Source organism: Pelophylax lessonae (assembly GCF_965119305.1).
Source record: "Pelophylax lessonae genome assembly, chromosome: 2".
NCBI lineage: Eukaryota > Metazoa > Chordata > Amphibia > Anura > Ranidae > Pelophylax > Pelophylax lessonae.
In genome coordinates, this window is record NC_138769.1 from 297,039,598 (window position 1) to 297,058,617 (window position 19,020).

General features: G+C 39.2%; 1 protein-coding gene across 1 annotated transcript in view; it reads right to left on the reverse strand.

The window, feature by feature from the left end:
* Positions 1 to 17,421, reverse strand: part of TNNI1 (troponin I1, slow skeletal type) — a 44,438-nt gene extending 27,017 nt beyond the window's left edge. The window contains exons 1-2 of the mRNA XM_082247129.1: positions 17,366 to 17,421; positions 7,004 to 7,043 (exon numbers count right to left, since the gene is read on the reverse strand). The gene's annotated coding sequence lies outside the window, so the exon portion shown is untranslated. The remainder of the gene's footprint in view (positions 1 to 7,003; positions 7,044 to 17,365) is intronic.
* Positions 17,422 to 19,020: the final 1,599 nt, after the last annotated feature.

Here is a 19,020-nt window from a genome sequence, read left to right on the forward strand (position 1 = left end):
AATAAATATCACCTTGTCGATAATTTGCATTTTTATTCTCGTGGGTGATTGTGTAGGCAGGGCCCCAGTGCACTGCATTGCCCAGGACCCTTTAATGCTCTTAAGATGGCACTGTCTGCCATGTAAGGAACCAAAATGAATGCGGTATTAAACCAAAGACCAAAAATGTAAGATTTTGCAGCTTAACAAAACTTTGATGTGATTGCTGCATTCGTTTTCTTTTTTAGGCTTGTTTTTCCACTCTGTTTTCACCTGGTGATCTGGCCAGTTACATACATCCTGTTTTAGAATGCCCCTACTCTGGATGAAGGAGCACAGGGGGGCACCTTTGGACAGCAGCATTGTTAATCTGGGGAGAGGGGAGTGTTAAATGTACTAGCAGATTTTGCTACATTAACAAATTGAAGCTCACACTGCAGTTACAAAAGCAAATACCGTTTTTTTTTTTTTTTCTGGGGATAAAGGTTTTACATAAATAAATCAAAGCCACTTATTGTAAACATCCCTGTCAGTGGTAATTTGTTTGTCACAACACTCCTAACTGCAGGAGAGCTTGTTCTATTGAAAAACAACAGACTTAGAGCCCATTCACACTAGCGCGACTTGTCAGGCGACTTGTCAGCCTGACAAGTCGCGCTCCCTCGCGGTCCATTGGCCGCTACAGGACCCGTTCTAATAGGAGCGACACAAGTCGCTCCGACTTAGAAAAAGGGTCCTGTACTATTTCGAGGCGACCTTGGAGCGACTTGCATAGACTTCCATTATGTGAAGTCCCTGCAAGTCGCTCCGAAGTCGTGGTGCACTGTAATGCACAAGTCGCCCCCGAAGTAATAAGGAGTCGTGTCACACTAATGTGGACCGGCTCTTACTGTCTGAATAACCAAATGAAGTCCTAAAAAGAGAAAACACCTCTGTAATTTATTATTTACTTTTGGGTTTATTATCACTTTAACCTTCCTAGCGGTATTCCCGAGTGTGACTCGGGGTTAGATTTTAGAGCCAAAAGCGGTAACCCCTAGCCACACTCGGGGTAGCGCTAGGAAGATCGCTGGATCCTGTTAGAGGTTTTACTTACCTTTTCTCCGGGATCCAGCGAAGAATGCGGGCGGTATGCGGCGGCGGAGCTTCCTCCCGATCGTCTGCGAGCCCCGGCTTCCGTCTCCGGCGACGTGACGTCCGCCGGAGGGTGGAACCGGCGGCAAATTCAAATGTAAAACACACCAAACACACTGATACCATTCAAAATAAAAAAAAATTCACATTACATTGCCACCCAGTGCCCTTTCCTGCAGTTTTACTGTACTTTATATATATATATATATATATATATATATATATATATATATATATATATATATATATATACACACACATATACATATATATATATACGTATATATATATATATATACGTAATTCTTGTGAATGAGCAGCCCAAACCAACTGTATACATTATATATATATATATATATATATATATATACTGTATATATATATATATATATAATATATGTATACATAATATATGTATACATACATATATATATATATATATATATATATATATATATATATAATAAATGTATACAGTTGGTTTGGGCTGCTCATTCACAAGAATTACATGCAAAATAATGGTACCGCTTTCAGCACCTAAAATCCAAAAGAATCATGCCGCCAGGGAGGTTAACCACTTGCCAACCAGCCGCCGTAGTTATACTGCGGCAGATCGGCTCTGTCCTGCGAAACAACATACCTGTACGATGCTCCGTGGGACCGCTAGCGGGGGCGCGCACATGCAGTGCGCCCATTTGCCACAGTGTGAGCCAATCAGCTAGTCTGGTGGCCGCGATGTCCGCCGGGCACCCGCGATCGCTCCCCAGAGAGACAGAACGGCCGTTGTAAACATGGCACACCGCTGTTCTGTCAGTGATAAACACAGGGATCCTGTGTTCCTCCTATTTAGGAACACAGGTCTCTGCGTTCATCCAGTAAATGCATCCCCCACACAGTTAGAAAGCATACCCTAGGCACACATTTAACCCTTTGATCGACCCTGGTGTTAGCCCCTTCCCTGCCAGTGTCATTAGTACTGCAACTGCATATTTTTAGCACTGATTACTGTAGTAATGTCACTGGTCCCCCCAAAAGAGTAAAAAATGTCAGTTAAGTATCCAATCTGTCTGCTGCAATGTCGCAGTCCCGCTAAAAATCGCTGATTGCCGCCGTTACTAGTAAAAAAATTAATAAATAAATAAAAATGACATAAATCTTTCCCCTAGTTTGTAGAAGCTATAACATTTGCGCAAACCAATCAATACACACTTATTGGGATTTTTTTTTTTTTTCCAAAAATATGGAGCAGAATACAAATTAGCCTAAAATGAAGAAAAAATTTGATTTTTAAATTTTTTTTATTGGGAATGTTTTATAGTAGAAAGTAAAAATATTGTTTTTTTTTTGTTTGTTTGTTTTTTTGTTTTCAGAATTGTTGCTCTTTTTTTTGTTTATAGCGGAAAAAAATAAAATCGAACAGGTGATCAAATACTACCAAAAGAAATCTCTATTTGTGGGGGAAAAAGGGCGTCAATTTTATTTGGGTACAGTGTCACATGTCCGCGCAATTGTCAGTTAAATATAACGCAGTGCCGAATCGCGAAAAATGGCCTGGTCATTAAGGGGGTAAATCCTTCCGGTCCAGAACTGGTTAAACCTTGATTCACAGAACTAGGTTTAAGCCTATTTAATGAGATGTAAACGAATGCATAGTTTGAAATTGGGTGTTTAGTTTCATCAGCTGCCTCAGAAAATGTTAGGCTACAGGGTATAATGAGACTTTCTATATGAACAGTAAGAAATGGAAAATTGGGAAATAGGATAATGGTGCTGGGAGAAATATAGATCAGTAAGTATCCCTGCCAAAACTATTGTGCTGGTCATACATACAACCAATCGATTGTTTGACATAATATTTGGGAAAAAAAGAATTGCATCTTCTAGTTTGATCAAATTATTTAATAGAAAACATATGACCTGTTTTTGCAGAATATCCAATCAATATTCTACCATATCAGTTGTCTTATTTGTTGTGTAAAAATGGAATTTTCAAGCAAATGAGTGAACACCATCAAATCTTTGATTAGTCTTTGCTTCGTGATGCATGTATGACCGGCATTCAAAGTACATTCCTTAATAATGGCATCATTTTTTTTTTTGCAGTGCCACTAAGGTATGACCGAATAGTTTAAAGATTATAAATTGTTCCTTACCTCTCTGTTTTGTTGCCATATGCGCAATGAGAAAAAGAAAAATCACAAATATTACATTTAATAGCAATAACAATAAAAAAAAATCAATATAAATTCCATTTTATAAAAATACATTTTGACCATATGGAATACATTTATAGTTTATTTTAAATTGCTGCTCAATATTTTTTAAGGATTTAAAATAGTTGTAAAAGGATGATGGATAAACACAGAATCAACATAGAGATCTGACATTTCTTTATTACACAAATCTATTCTAGAGTAGATACATTTAATGGTGACGGTGAGCGGGCCTTAGTGCATATTGTGATGCCACACTAATATACATTACAGGTTCACTCCATGCTGTTAAATTTCTTACATTTTGATTGTAATAATTCAACCTAAAGTTTAGATTATGTACTGTCAGATTGCATTGGGTCAATTTAATCCTACTCAATCAAACACTGGCCCAGATATGATCAGATTGCTGAGTAAAATATGCACCTAGCTCTGCTATTTATGGACCCCTCTCCACCCTGATATCATTGCACTTTCCAAAGCTAGCCATAGACAGGAGATAATCCAGTACATATTTTTTAGCTGGATCGCCCAATGGTTTTATGTCTATGGGTCCCAAAATGACTGCCAACTGACAATCAATTTGGCACTCTAGAATCCTGTGCTGAGTGCTATTATCAAATGTAATAAGCAGCATTGGAGGCATTTACATTAATCATTACATGAACAGGTGTCTGAGCAAAATGCTCATTGTTTAAACCAACTGTCCATAAATTGGCCCTGCAATGAGAAGCCAAATAGATATGAGAGCACAGAGACCGCTCTGGTGTTGAAATGTCCTCACAATCAGAAGGGTGCAGGTTAAGTCCATAGTCCCGACAGCTGTACAATTAGAAGAAGGCAACTGCACACCAACTTGAGAGTGATAGTAGATGATAAAAACCTTTTATTGAAAATCCATAAAATTCAAAACGACAAACCAGGGACAGGAGGGTAAAAAACAGTAGACGCGTTTCATGAAACTATGTTCGCTTACGGTTATGACTAAGCGAACATAGTTTCGTGAACCGCGTCTGTTTTTTACCCTCCTGTCCCTGGTTTGTTGTTTTGGATTTTATGGATTTTCAATAAAAGGTTTTTATCATCTACTATCACTCTCAAGTTGGTGTGCGGTTGCCTTCTCCTGCAATGAGAAGGCCTTGCTTTCAGGGCTTTATCTTTGCACAAAAGAGCAATCCGCTAAATGCAGAGTGGCAGCAGAGCATTTCAGCACCCAGCAATCAGACACTATTAGAAGAGTGACCGCCTACTGGACTGTTTCTCTATAGTTCCAGGCTTGATGTTTTCCAGCCAGCAGAGAAGCAGCTTGGCATATGAAACATATTGAACAGTAACTGCTATTGAATATCAATATTTCCCTAATCTCACTTATACCAACCATAGGAAACTCTCCCTCCAAAACTATTTCTCCCACTGACACCAACACTATTCTTCCTACTGATACCAATGATAGGACAATAATCTCAGTCCATATAAAAGTGTCAAACATTTTATATGGACTGAGTAAAGCCTAGTACACACTATTTGTTTTTTTTTTCTGTTCAACTCAACCCAGCGTGTTGAACGAAAAAAGAAAAACGTCAGCTTCAATTGGAGTTGCTCTATTAATGATCTGACGTTAGTACTGCAATCTCCCCCACTGAGCTGTTGTGTTCTGACAGGAGGGTGGCCCCCCACCAGAACACTCTGATCATTGGCTGAAAGCACTGATCGGGAGCCAGTTGGCTGCTGGTTTACCAGCATGTTCCTCCGACAGAAGCTGGCCCTTTGGCCGGCTTCTGTGGGACTGAGTACCTTATATACGGGCCAAATGTTGGCTGGTTTTTATTGAACTGGCTGATGTCACCCAACATTCAGCCTGTGTGTACAGAGCTTAAGGTGGAGATAAGTTATTAAAGATATTGTAACATTTTAATAATAAATAATCTTACAAATAAAGGGTCACCTGAATATGTAAGACATGGAAGTCCTACTTTTCATACTTCAGATGCAGTCTGGGGTAGCAATCTAAAAGCTTTTATTTCAATTTAAACTGCAGCATGTTCAAAGACCACCTCCATGCAAATGTGTTTTTTTTTTTTTTTAGCTTTCCACAGAGTGAGAAAAGGTTAGAGCTTCTGTCTGTGTACTTTTTTCTCACTTTCTACAGAAAGCAAGGGGTAATACCTACACAATACAATTGTTTATTCTGTCTTTCTAAAGCCCCGTACACACGCTTCGAAAATTGGCAGGGAATTTTCGGCCAACATCGGCTGATTTTCGGCTTGTTAGTATGATGTTTCCGACAACCGACTCCGACTTTTCGGCCGAAAAAAATCTGGTGTGCAGACTATAAAATTTTTGTTGGCCGTCAACACAACGGCCGATTTTCGTGCAGTCAGTAAAGATTTCGACAGGGAAAAATCTGATCAGCAAGTCTGGGCATGCTCAGTGAAGAAAGAACACAAAGAAAGCAACCAAACACATGACATCACTTCTGAAGTAGAATTTTGTTGGGCGAGAAAATTTGTGTGCAGTCTAGGCGCATTCCAACCAACAAAACACAACTCTGGACAAAAGACGGACGATTGGTCGGCCGATAATCGTTGCGTGTGTACAGGGCTTTAGACTCTGAATTTATGTATCAATCATCATTAAATGCAGTATGTCTACATTGTGTAACTATGGTGTCTATAGCATAGGCCAGTGATGGCATACCTTGGTATCCCAGATGTTTTGGAACTACATTTCCCATGATGCTCATGTACTCTGCAGTGTAGTTGAGCATCATGAGAAATGTAGTTCCGAAACATCTGGGGTGCCAAGGTTTGCCACCACTGGCATAGGCTCTTTAGAGTGGATTAACCAATTCAGATCCCATACCAATAAAAGTTAAGGAAAGATATGGCAATCATTGGGCATTGTTATCCTTCAGTACAGGGCACACAATAGCACATATACTTGGGAAAACAGACAATCAGCATCACAGGGATATTGGAAAGCAATTGGAAAAGTGTCCACCTATTTTATTTGCTGCAACCCCCCTTTGCTTAGAGTCTGGAGTTGCCCCTGAAACAAATAACAGTTGAATAATAATTTGGCACTTTTGGTAATCTTTGAAATTATATTAGTTGGTGAAATAACCTATTCTCTTGTGTTTCACTATCAATAATTTATTTTAATACTAGCTGTTTAAAAAAGTATTTTCGTAAAAATATATATTTTTTTCTTTTGAGCTTAGGTTGCACCATGTCCTTGCATATTTTGTGTGCATTCCCATGCGTTGTGTATAGGGAAGCCCGTTCATTTCAATGGGCTGTCCTTTGTTTGAGAAATGTGCAAAAGAAGTTACTAACCCTTTTTTCATAATGGCTCCAAAGTGCATGGTGCTGTGGCACCGTGCGGTTTGGCCCTCGTAAAGACGCATACATTAGCAGATACATGTGGGTACCATTAACAATTACACCAATACATCTGCTAAAGGGCAGTGTGTTTCTGTGCATGTAGGAAAAGAGTGTAATTTGGCACCCATTCCTGACACCCACAAGGCGTGAACCTAGCTGTCTGTGACATTGTTATAATGGTAATCAAAACAGAAATTACTTTTGTCACATTGTTATAATGATACTGTTGCATGAGTATACGCGTAGACAGACTAAAACCTAGAGTTGAGAAAAAAAGTATTTTTGATTGTTTACTCACGGTTCTGGCATGATTGGTATCTGTATTTTAAGAAACCTGTATGGAAAGAAAATGCAGTCAAATATGAGAAACATGAGCAGCTAAAAGCATGTTATTAGACATTAGAGACAGCTGACACATTCAGAAATTCTGAGATCATTGCCAGTAAACACAGACCCTAAACATCTGATATCTCTTTGCTACCACCAAACAGTAAGGCCATCTAGGAGTGCAGAAGAAAGGTGACAAGGCAATTTTTTTCTCAGACATTTTATCTGTCTGCCTCTGTAAATAAAAGTCACTTTACAGCCCAGTGAAGGGGGAGATATTACTAACATAATATAGTAAACCACCACCATGGACTGGCTTTAGTTCACAGGGGAGTTTGTGTGAAGTCCAAAAATCTGAACCCCATTGAATTCTATGTGTGCAAATCTTGATAATCAGTGCTGGCCATTTTCAAAAAAGGAAAAGTAAAAAGAAAATGTATGGAGAATACTACAATGGGGACATGTACCAAAGCACAAAGACTTTTTTTTTTTTTCATCGGGAAGAGATTGTCCTTTTAATGTGAGTTTTAAGCCACAAATAATGTAAAGTGGCTAAACTGTATGCAAGCAATTTGGCTGGGCCGCATTAAAAGAGGGAGGGATGAGACAGATTTTATCTTGAAAAAAACATTAGATACAATATCAACAAAAACTTTACAATGGATTGACAGTGCACCTCCAAATTGCAGTGACCATTACATTTAGAGCTGCCAAAAATGCCTCTCTATCACCACCCCAACCCCAAGCCAAGGCAGTCTGAGCCCCTTTGTTTAAGCGCTTTAGGGCTGCAACTTCTCCCACATAGTCTAGTGAAGTTCCTGGTCTGTGGCCCCAGAGTGAGAGAAGTCCAGCTGCCATTTTCTTTTGGTTTGCTTTCTCTTATTTTTTTTTAATTTCTAGATTTAGATTTGGCAATTTTTTTTTTTTTTTATTAGGCCAAGTTCTTGCTAAATCTAGTGACAAGTTTCTGGCCTTTTTCCTCCTCCTCTCCCTCAGAGGCACAGAGCAGCCACTTTTTTTCCCATGTTGCTCATGCACCCTTTCCCTCTTCCTTCTCAAGGGTATAAAGAAGTCCCGTATTTCAGTGCTGTACAGGCACTATATTACTCCTCATCCCTAAGGGTGCATAGCATCAATTTTTTTGGACTGCTAATGTACCCTTTCCCTCATCCTCGAGGGCACAGAGCAGCCACTATTTTATAGTGCTGCTCATACACCCTTATCCTCCTTCTCAGTTACACTATTTTAAAGTGCTGCTCATGCACCTTTTCCCCTCCTCCTTAACGGCGCATAGCAGCTATAACTGTTTTAGACTGCTAAAGCATCCTTCTTCTCCTTCTGTTTAAGGGCAGAGAGCAGAAATTATTGGACTGTTTTCTGGACAATTTTTTGGACTGCTTATGTACTATTTTCCCATTCTCCTCCTTAAAGGGACAAAGCAGCCACTTTTTTGTAATGCTGCTCATGCACCCCTTTCCTCCTCCTCTTTAGCTAATTCTGTCATAACTCCACCAACTTATTATAAGAAGTCACCTTAACTGTGCCATGTGTCTTAAAGATAGCTTTGCCAAATACCCCTTTTAAGTGTCAGAGTCAGATACCTAGCCGCCATTATTTTTCAAAGAAGGCCTCCATTGCCCTCCATTTGGAATGCCATAAGGCAGCAGGGTGCTGAGGAGGAATATGAGGAGGTGTAAGTTTGGGGTACTGAAGGTGAGCAGTAGGAGGGTTGGGGTGCTAGCAGTGCTGTCCTGCTGCTTGTGAGGGGAAGGAGGAGTATTGTTCTGTTGGCAGTGAGGAGGGGAACCGTTTGAGTGCTAGTGGTACAAAGGAGGAGGGTTGGGGTGCTAGCCAATTTTTTTTAAGATCAAATATCAGCAATTCTCTAACTGGAATCTTTTTTTTTACTGTATATCTGGTGCACAAGAAGCTACAATTGGTTTATTGCATTTCAGCTATTTATAAAAACATAACATTTATAAACTTACAAGTAAAGTGAGACGGAAATCTGTTTTTCATATCAATATTTTATAAAGAAGACTTATTCATGATTATAGATGAAAAAAGCAAGAGACTGGACAGCTTAAATTGTAACATATTTACACACGCAAAACTTGTTAGAGTTTTTATTGTTTTTCCTTGTAAGGCTGTCCCTGTCCTAGTAAAACAAACACAGGCAGAAAGGGCAATGCAAACTAGGTACTTCCTATAAAAAAAAGTCATAGACCAAAACACCTATTCTTGTTGTTCTTATGCAAAAACAACAAAAGCTGCCGGCCCTTCAACAATGAAGGGGAATGGCAGACAGCAGCAAAAAGATAAATATAGAATAGGAATAGATTGCCTGTATCCTCAAAGTTTTCTTTATTTTATTCATTACAAATGTAGTATATCAGCGAGGCAGTATTAAGGAAAACATTGACTGTCATAGGGTGTAGGTTGTGTTTGTGACTAGTATATACAGTTATTTACACATTTTATTATATACATATTCACAAATATTTGATACTATTTTTTTTTCCAATGGGGACACTAGTTCTGGTGACCCGGGGGGTCCCCTAAGAATTCCCTTAATTTGCAGGGATTTCCTCTCACTTTCTGTTTGGCTATGGGACAGGAGGTGAAGGGAAATCTGCATCTCCAATGGGAAAAAGATGGCATAAATAAACCTTGCAGGGGTAATAAGCCTTCCTTACTGTATCCAACACAATGGAATGCCCTTAGTTCTACTTTAAGTAACGATTTACATCTACTTTAGGAGACCAGTGTCCACAACAAGCCCTACCCAATTTTTTTTCCTATGTACTTTATCAGCAGCACTCCCTATCACAGCTAAGCACATTGTCAAAATGGCTGCTGGGAACCCAGCCTTTTATAGTGAAGAGGCTGGCTTATCTAAACATCTACATATTTGCCTTTTTAAGCTATATTATCGAAATGTAAAGGCCAGGAACTGTATTGGTTGCATGGCAGTAAAATTGTGCATTAGTTCAGTACTTCTATAAACTGTGAATATACGCCGGGTTCATCTCAAACCCATGCTTGACCCGAACCCAAAATGTATCCCTGGTGATGATCCATGTATAATGGCGAAGGCTGAACATTTCTACATCTTTAATCTTTTTTACAAAAAAGCAATTTTTAACCGGTTGCCGACCGCCGCACGACTATATACTGCGGCGGTCAGCCCCGGCCAGGCAGAGTGACGTATGGATACGTCACTCGCCTGTCACTGACTTGCGAGCCAATTGCGGGCGGGCACGCGCCCGCCGCGGCTCGTTCACGGACCCGGTCACACTACGATCGCTCCGGTGAAGGGAGAAAGGCGGAGCGGCTTATGTAAACAAGCCGCCCGTCATTCTCTCTGGTGTAAAAATGAAGATCAGAGGGTTCTACTATGTAGGACCGTTGATCTTTGTTTTTACACCAATAGCAATGTCCCTATACAGTTAGAATCACGCCCCTAGGACACACTTAACCCCTCCCTGTCCAATAAAGTTAACCCCTTCCCTGCCAGTGTAATTTTTGCAGTAACAGTGCATATATATAGCACTGATTACTGCAGTAATGTCACTGGTAACCCCAAAAGTGTCAAAAATGTCAGTCAAGGGTCCGATCTGTCCGCCGCAATGTCGCAGTACCGAAAAAAAATCGCAGAACGCCGCCATTACGCGTTAAAAAAAAAACACCAAAAATGACAAAAATCTTTCCCTTTGTTAGTAAACGCGATAACTTTTGCGCAAACCAATCAAAATATGCTTTTTGCGATTTTTTTTTACCAAACATATGTAGCATAAAACAAATTGTCCGAAAATGTTAAAAAATTTTGATTTTTACATTTTTTTGGGGGGGAATTTCATATAAAAAAATGTGAAAAATATTGTTATTTTTGCAAAATTGACGCTCTTTTTTTGTTTGTAGCGCATGATCAAAAAATCGCACAGGTGATCAAATACCACCAAAAGAAAGCTCTGTTTGTGGGAAAAAAAGGACGTCAAATTAGTTTAGGTACAGCGTCGCACGACCGCGCAATTGTCCGTTAAAGTCACGCAGTAAAAAATCGCAAAAAAACCCCTGGTCTTTTAGAAGCCAAATCCTCCGGGGCTTAAGTGGTTAAAGCAAGTCATGAATGTCTCTGCCATTTCCTTTTTATTGTGGCTAAAGCAACAAGCAATACATTTAACACTTACATTAATATTATTCAGTATATATCCTTTTTTTTAAATTTCATATTAATTCAGTTATATTTGTCCTCAACATATACAGTACATGCAGACACAGCTGTCCAGTAAAAATGATATAGCGGGACAATGCATTAAAATCGAAGTGTTATCTTCAAACTGGTCAGGGCCATATTTAGACATCATTATGTCCTAGGCACATTTGCATGATGACAACACTGTCCCCTGTGTCATGGGATTATTTTAATCCTCCTAACCCTTCTGCATCATAATTGACAATAAATTATTTCAGCCTTGACAATTTTATACGGTACTTTCCACATTTACTCTTCCACATACACTAGTGAAGGATTAGGTTTTTCAGAGAACTGAATAATCTCCCTAGTCTAGAACACTGCTGAGGATACTTCCAATGATCACGTTTTATTCATATTTTTTTGTTGTTGTTTTAATTAAATGTTGCTACAACTTTTCAAGTACCCCCAGGTAATGCTATAATCTGTCCCTACCCCTGATACTGTCACTCTTGCTGGAAAGCTTGGTTAGCATGTAAATTTGGAAAAAAATAATAATTAAAAAACTTGGAGATGTACTACCGGTAAATACTATCTTTGCATATAATAATGACATACAGAATATTGTATTTATCATGAAAGTGATTCTTTAAGGCTGGGTTCACACTTGTGAGATGACAGACATCACATGTGATTCGCACCATATATCTGTGCAGATCACATGCGATGTCTGTGCGATGCGATTTCAGACATACAAACCGTATAGCTGAAATCACATTCGCACCAAAATGGTGAAGGACCCATCTTTTGGTCCTCACTGGAATCAGATCATATTTTCAGACCTATGCGATCCAATTCCTGCACCATTACACATTTTACACTGCGGTCTGCGAACTGATCTGGGGGTGTCATTAACTTTACATTGACACCCCCAGCGGTTCGCAGATCTCAGTGTGAACCAGAGTGCGATGCAGGTGCGATGAGTCACAGGGTTTCCCGCATCGCACCAGTGTGAAGTTTAACTCACTCCCCCAGTAGCAATGTGTTGATTGGTCAGATTAGATGCACCAATCAGGTAGTTTGCAGTTAGTAAAATATGTCTGTCGCTAACCTTCAAACTTACCATATTTAGGCTTCATGTACACTAGCCTTCATTTACCGTGGCAAAATCATGCACTCGGCAGCTCCTAAACTCTGCTAAAAGCCTATGTGTACATTGACAAAAAAAAAATGCCAAAAGCTCCTAAACTCAAGTTTAAGAGCTGCCAGTGTAGGCTAGTAGTGTACATGATGACTTGCAATAAGCTTAGGATGAGCCGGGCACCTCCCACCTCCAGAGCCCCCCTAGCTGCCTTTAATTGAGCCTTACTGACCATTACCATTTAAGGTTTCACTTCACGGCTTTTAGATCAAAAGTCCAGAGGTGCTTATGCGTTCCGCTGCCTATACATCTAATGATCCTTTCAACATGCCGTTATCACTGGAGATAACTTTTATACATGCTCAAAAAAATGAAAGGAACACTGTGAAAACACATCAGATCTCAATTGGGAAAAATATCATGCTGGATTTTATACTGATATGGACTGGATAATGTGTTATGAACAAAAGGATGCCACATCGTTTAATGGAAATGACAGTTCTCAACCTACACAGGGCTGACACCCTGAAAATCAAAGTGAAAAAATGATGCAGCAGGCTAGTCCATTTTGCTGAAATTTAATTGCAGCAACTCTAAATGGTACTCAGTAGTTTTACGGCCCCCATGAGCTTGTATGCATGCCTGACAACATCGGGGTATGCTCCTAATGGGACAACGGATGGTGTCCTGGGGTATTTCCTCCCAGATCTGGACCGGGGCATCATTGAGCTCCTGAACAGACTGAGGTGCAACCTGGCGGCATCAGATGGACCAAAACATAATGTCCTAGAGGTGTTCAATTGGATTTAGGTCAGACGAGCGTGGGGGCCATTCAATGGTATAAATTCCTTCATCTTCCAGGATCTGGCTGCATACTCTAGCCACATGAGGCTGGGCATTGTCGTGCACCAGGAGGAACCCTGGACCCACTGCACCAGCGTAGGGTTTGACAATGGGCCCAAGGATTTCATCCCGATACCAAATGGCAGTCAGGGTGCCATTGTCTAGCCTGTAGAAGTCTTTGCGTACCGCCATGGATATGCCTCCCCAGACCATCATTGACCCACCACCAAATCAGTCATGCTGAGCGATGTTACAGGCAGCATAACATTCTTCATGGCTTCTCCAGACCCTTTTACTTCTGTCACATGTGCTTAGGATGAACCTGCTCTCATCTGTGAAAAGTACAGGGCGCCAGTGGCAGATCTGCCAATTCTGGTGTTTAATAGCAAATGCCAATCGAGCTCCATGGTGGCGGGCAGTGAACAAAGGGCCCACTAGAGGACGCCGGGCTCTCAGGCCACCCTCGTGAAGTCTGTTTCTGATTGTTTGGTAAGAGGCATTCACACCAGTGGCAAGCTAGAGGTAATTTTGTAGGGCTCTTGCAGTGCTCATCCTGTTACTCCCTGCACAAAGGAGCAGATACTGGTCCTGCTGATGGGTTAAGGACCCTCTATGGCCCTGTCCAGTTCTACTAGAGTATGCTGGTCTCCTGGAATCTCCTCCATGCTCTTGAGACTGTTCTGGGAGACACAGCAAACCTTCTGGCAATGGCACGTATAGATGTGCCATCCTGGAGAAGTTGGACATCCTATGCCACCTCTAAAGGGTCCAGGTATCGCCTCATGCTACCAGTAGTGACAATGACCCTATCCAAATGCAAAACTAGTAAAAAACAGAAAAGAGTAGGGAAAAAAGGTCAATGGCCTCCATCTGTAAAACCATTTCTGTTGTGGAGGTTGTCTCATTGTTGCCTATCATTGTTGCCCATCTGTTGTTAATTTCATCAACACCAAAGCAGCAGAAACTGATTAACAAACCCTTCTGCTACTTAACTGACTAGATCAATATCCCAGGAGTTTAATTGACTTAAAGCTATACGCTGATTGAAAAGTGTTCCTTTAATTTTCTTTGAGCAGTGTATCATATGGTCATTCTACATATCTCAGGTTTGGGACAGGTTAACTTTAAAGGTAGACATGAAACAAATGGTCTTATATTTAATTTGACAACAATTTTAGTACCCCATAAAAAATAAATAATGTCAAGTATCAATTTACAGCTTAAATTATACAAAATAATGCTTAATAACTGACATTTCAAACATTATTATACCTAAAGTTGTAGTCTCTTCAAATACAGCATATTTATGCTAAGTATTAAATGCATTGTATTGTTAAACATTTGACCAAATACTTGCATTATCTTTACATACAAGCTTTAAAACCTGACTCCGAGCAGATAAAAAAAATGCCCCCTTGCAATGGGGCTGTATTCGTACTGCAAGGGTAAAAGCTCTTTTTGTATTGTCTTGGGAAGAGTGGTGGCGCACCCAAAAGACCCAGTGGTCAACTGGCCCTTGGCACCCTCATATCCAGGGCTATGGATCCTGCTCTGCTCTTGATGATGCCAGGACTCTAGACCAGTTGAGTGTGGAGATGCAGATGCTGCAGGGACCGATCTAGCTGCAGGGAGGAGCAAAGGAAGTAAGTAAATCTCCTTTTATGATTCCCCTGAACATAAATGAGCAATTAACTCGTGCAGTGTAGGCACAGCCCCACTGCATGAGACTCATTTATTTAATTGTCCAGAGTTGAGTTTTAAGTTGGAAGAATATAATAATGATACCTACTTGCTCCTAATTTATGTAAAGGCATTTTTTTTTTTTTTATGAGAAAAGGTTAGACCTTTTTTGTTGTGGTCTGATATTCGCCCCTCTGTTTGACCTGGTGACCATTGTCCCTGTGACAGAAAGTAAGATAAAATCCTACATTTTAATGTCATGAGTTTAAGAGTAGATCTTCACCTCTCTAGGCTAGACCCATCTAGGTTAGACCTTCTTTCAAGTTTTTTATTGCAATCTGTGTCACAGCTGAGGGGATTTACCCTTCTGTTTGACCTGGTGACCGTTGTGTCGCTGTGACAGAAAGTAAGATAAAATCCTACATTTTAATATCATGAGTTCAAGAGTAAATATTCCAATGGGCAAAAATGTTCTGGTGAAAACTATCTAAGATGGGAATTCCCCTAAGGTTGCAATTTTCCTTTACCTTCCTGTTGAGTTTCCAACATAGGAAGCGAGAGGAAATCTCCCTGGAATAATACAGACAGCAAAAAGTAACCTTATAGAGAGTATAGAGAGTATAACCCTTCTCTACAATATCTAAAACCAAGAAAATAACCTTTGGCTATACATACATTTTAAAATGGCCAAAGGCATGGCAATTGTCAGGCAGTTTGAGCCACTTTCCATCAACCAGATATCGTAAATACCATGAAAACTAATTGCTGAAAACCAAGCAATTTATGACCGTCAATGAGATTATTCGACCACTAGAGTTTAGTTAATTATGTATTGAAAATCAAGCTATAAATTGACAGTTTCAACAGTGTATTAAAAGGTTAAATCGAAAACCAAAAACGTTCTAGCAATTTAATCAGAAAAATTTGCATTTTTCCAACATTTTATGCTTTAATTGCTTTGCCATTTGCACAAAATATGGTATTGAAACTTTGATCGCATTATCAAATTACCACATGTCTTACTGTACTTTTTATTGTCTCCAAGTGAAAGCAGGAATATAAAAACTTAGATAATTCACACAGGCATTGACATACATGTGTTATAAGACATTTCTAAACATCTGTAATTGCCTGTACTGATTTTAAATAGTACTTGCGTTTAGGTGCCTTTAGTTTAATTGCATTTAGAGAAAAATAGAATTCTGTGTGTCCAAGAGCAAATTAGATACTCCAGATTGATTTCCCCCCAGATAATTTTTTTCCTGCATTTAAATAAAACAAATGTAGGAAGTCTAACAGTACGGATACAGATCTCATATTCCATTGATCTCTGAACATGCTCTATTTCCCTGTTTAGTCAAATCATCTTTTTTTAAGGCAGAGAGTTGTCATATCTTACCTATTTTACATTTCCATTGTTAGATTATTTTAGCTGCTTATTAAACTACAGATTTGCCTTATTCAATACTAGGGAGCCTAGCTATAAAGTATTAAAATTGAATTGCGGCACTTTTTTTTTTATCTCTAGAATTTTCACTAGTCACTATTTTCTCTACTTTAATCTGTTGTTGCTTTCATCTTTTGACTGTGCATTTTACCTGAAGTACTTATAAAGCAATGAGAAATTTTATTCTAGAAATTAAATTCAATATTCCTTTTTTTACTTTAAAATGGTGAAAATGACTATCTTTAATATAAGTATGTCAATAAAATGTATGTAAAGCCAAAGCTTTCCTTTTAGTTTCGTATAGAGCAGGGCATGATAAAACCCAGGTACTTAATATGTGCCCTCTGCTGGAAAGTTTTTCCTTTAATTCATGTCCTGAAGACGCAATAAGAAACTTTTACAAATTGAATAAAACTGTTGTCAGAGAGCAGGTACAATGACAGGTGTCCCCAGTAATGTGCTCTTACCTCTTGCCTGGGTGACATCTAAAATTTTGAATTTTTTTGTCCCCAATAATGACTGTGCTCTCACCTCTTGCCTGGGTGACATCTAACATTTTGAATTTTCCCCCGCTTTCTGTCTTGGTTACAGTGGTCACCAGGACAAATAGAAAGGTAAATCCCCTCAGTGGGGGCACAGACACAATAAAAAAAACTTTATTTTCTAATGCTAAGAAATGCTTTTACATGCACTTACATATTCTCACATAAATTCTGACACCAATTGAACTTTGGCATACTATTTAAAAATGATTAAATCTGTGATCGGCATAACATGGCACTGTTATCTGTTTTTGCAATGCAATGCAAAGAATAAAAAAAATAATCTGATAACGTATGAACCAAGCACAGGTTATTGTGATTATGAAGAATCCTATCACTTTCTAAAGGATTTTGGGAGAAAAATATCTTGAAAAACTTAAATGTGTCTTATATAATTATCAATTAATACATAAAAGATCTGCTTGTGTATGTCCAGGTCTCATGTATCCAGTAACGAAGGCAGCAGTATCTGAGCACTCACCTCTGTTGTGTCTGTACTGGAGGATCTGTTTGGCCAGTCTGAACAGGGTGAGCCCTTTCAACATTTTTAATTAAAGACCCTAGTCTCCAGTGACAACATTATGGAACCATGACACCCCTACAAATTCACTGAATGCCAGAGAGTTTGAGTGAGGAACATTACTTAGTGCTTGGATGGGTGGATAGCAGGGGGAAAGGGATATTCTGCACCTGTCTTTTTTTTTGTTCTGAGAACAATGCTGTTATAAAAATGCTAGTAATTTTAATCCTGAGCACTATTGTGGGAGCGGAATGCAGAAGGTTTATAATCCTGTGCCCAGGCCAAAAAAAAAAAAAAAGATTAATGCTGATTTAGAATTCAGACACACACAGCCCTTTCTAGCAAAATAATTTTACCGAACCAGAAAATGTGTTAAAAATGTCAAAACAATTATCTTTAAACCTGATACTCAGAAAGCGCCCAGAGCAAGTCAGGAATATATAATTTACTATTTTACTAAAAGGTAACTATGAAGCTAACATATCATAGAAGATCCTACTAGCAAACTGCCAAATTATCTAGGTTTAAAGAATAATTCCATTCATTGGCATGTTATGCATAGTTACGTTGGTCCAGCTTGCTCACCTGCATTGTAATATAAACACAGTAGGTTGGCAGCTCGGGACAGGCATCATTGAGAGAGTGCTTTGTATTTTATGAATTTTTGCAAAGCATTCTCTGACTGGAAGAGGTGGAAAGGCAGAGCGGTGATGTCACGCTCTCCACCTTGTCCAATCAGAGAACGGTTTTCAGACAATCAGAAAAAGCAAATCATTCTCTCAATGATGCCCATGCCGAGCGTCTGACCTCCTATATTCACAATACATCAGGCCGGCCACTCAGTGAAGGATCCAGAAGCAAGTGGAGCAGTGTCTACTTCAGTGATTTCCAGCTTCCATTGGCATCGGCCTGGTATGGTATATTCATAGCTGTCTTGTCTAAGCTGGACCAATGTATAACATGCCGATTCCTGGAATTGTTTTTTAATAAATAAAGTTACCTACAGGCATTAGGGAAAGTTTACCTATTCCAGCTGTTTACAGATTGTGAAAGATTCATATGTTGGCTTTTATCTATGTTCCTACCCAAGCCTATTTGGTATAACAACTGACCACTATTTCTGCAAAGAAACGGCTTGCATCCCAGCACCCCCCTCTCCCCTTTAAAGCCAAAGCATGCAACTGCACCCAATTTAAGGTTGCACACTTGTATGCCCATTGTTACTGGTAACACTTGTTCTGTAGCCACCATAATGTTGTAGGCATCTTAAGAATGAAATATTTGAGGAATTTTACACAAAGATTAGCATTTCAAGATTTTTCCAATTCACTGCTGTGTTTTTGTACAATATTGGATATATTTATGAAAAATAATATGCCTTGGTAGTAGCTTTCATTAAATGTAAACATGCCCATTTAATTTTTATTTTTGTCTTCTAATAGATTCCTGTATTAAGTTTGCATTCAATGGTAGTTCCTCAGCACTATAATTTTCTGTTCCATATCTTGCATTATGAAAATATAGTATGTATTTTGTAATGTACTAATTACATTGACTGTGATTTGTATACGAAAAGATTAAACCCAGTACATGGCAGTATTGTGGTCCTACCCAAA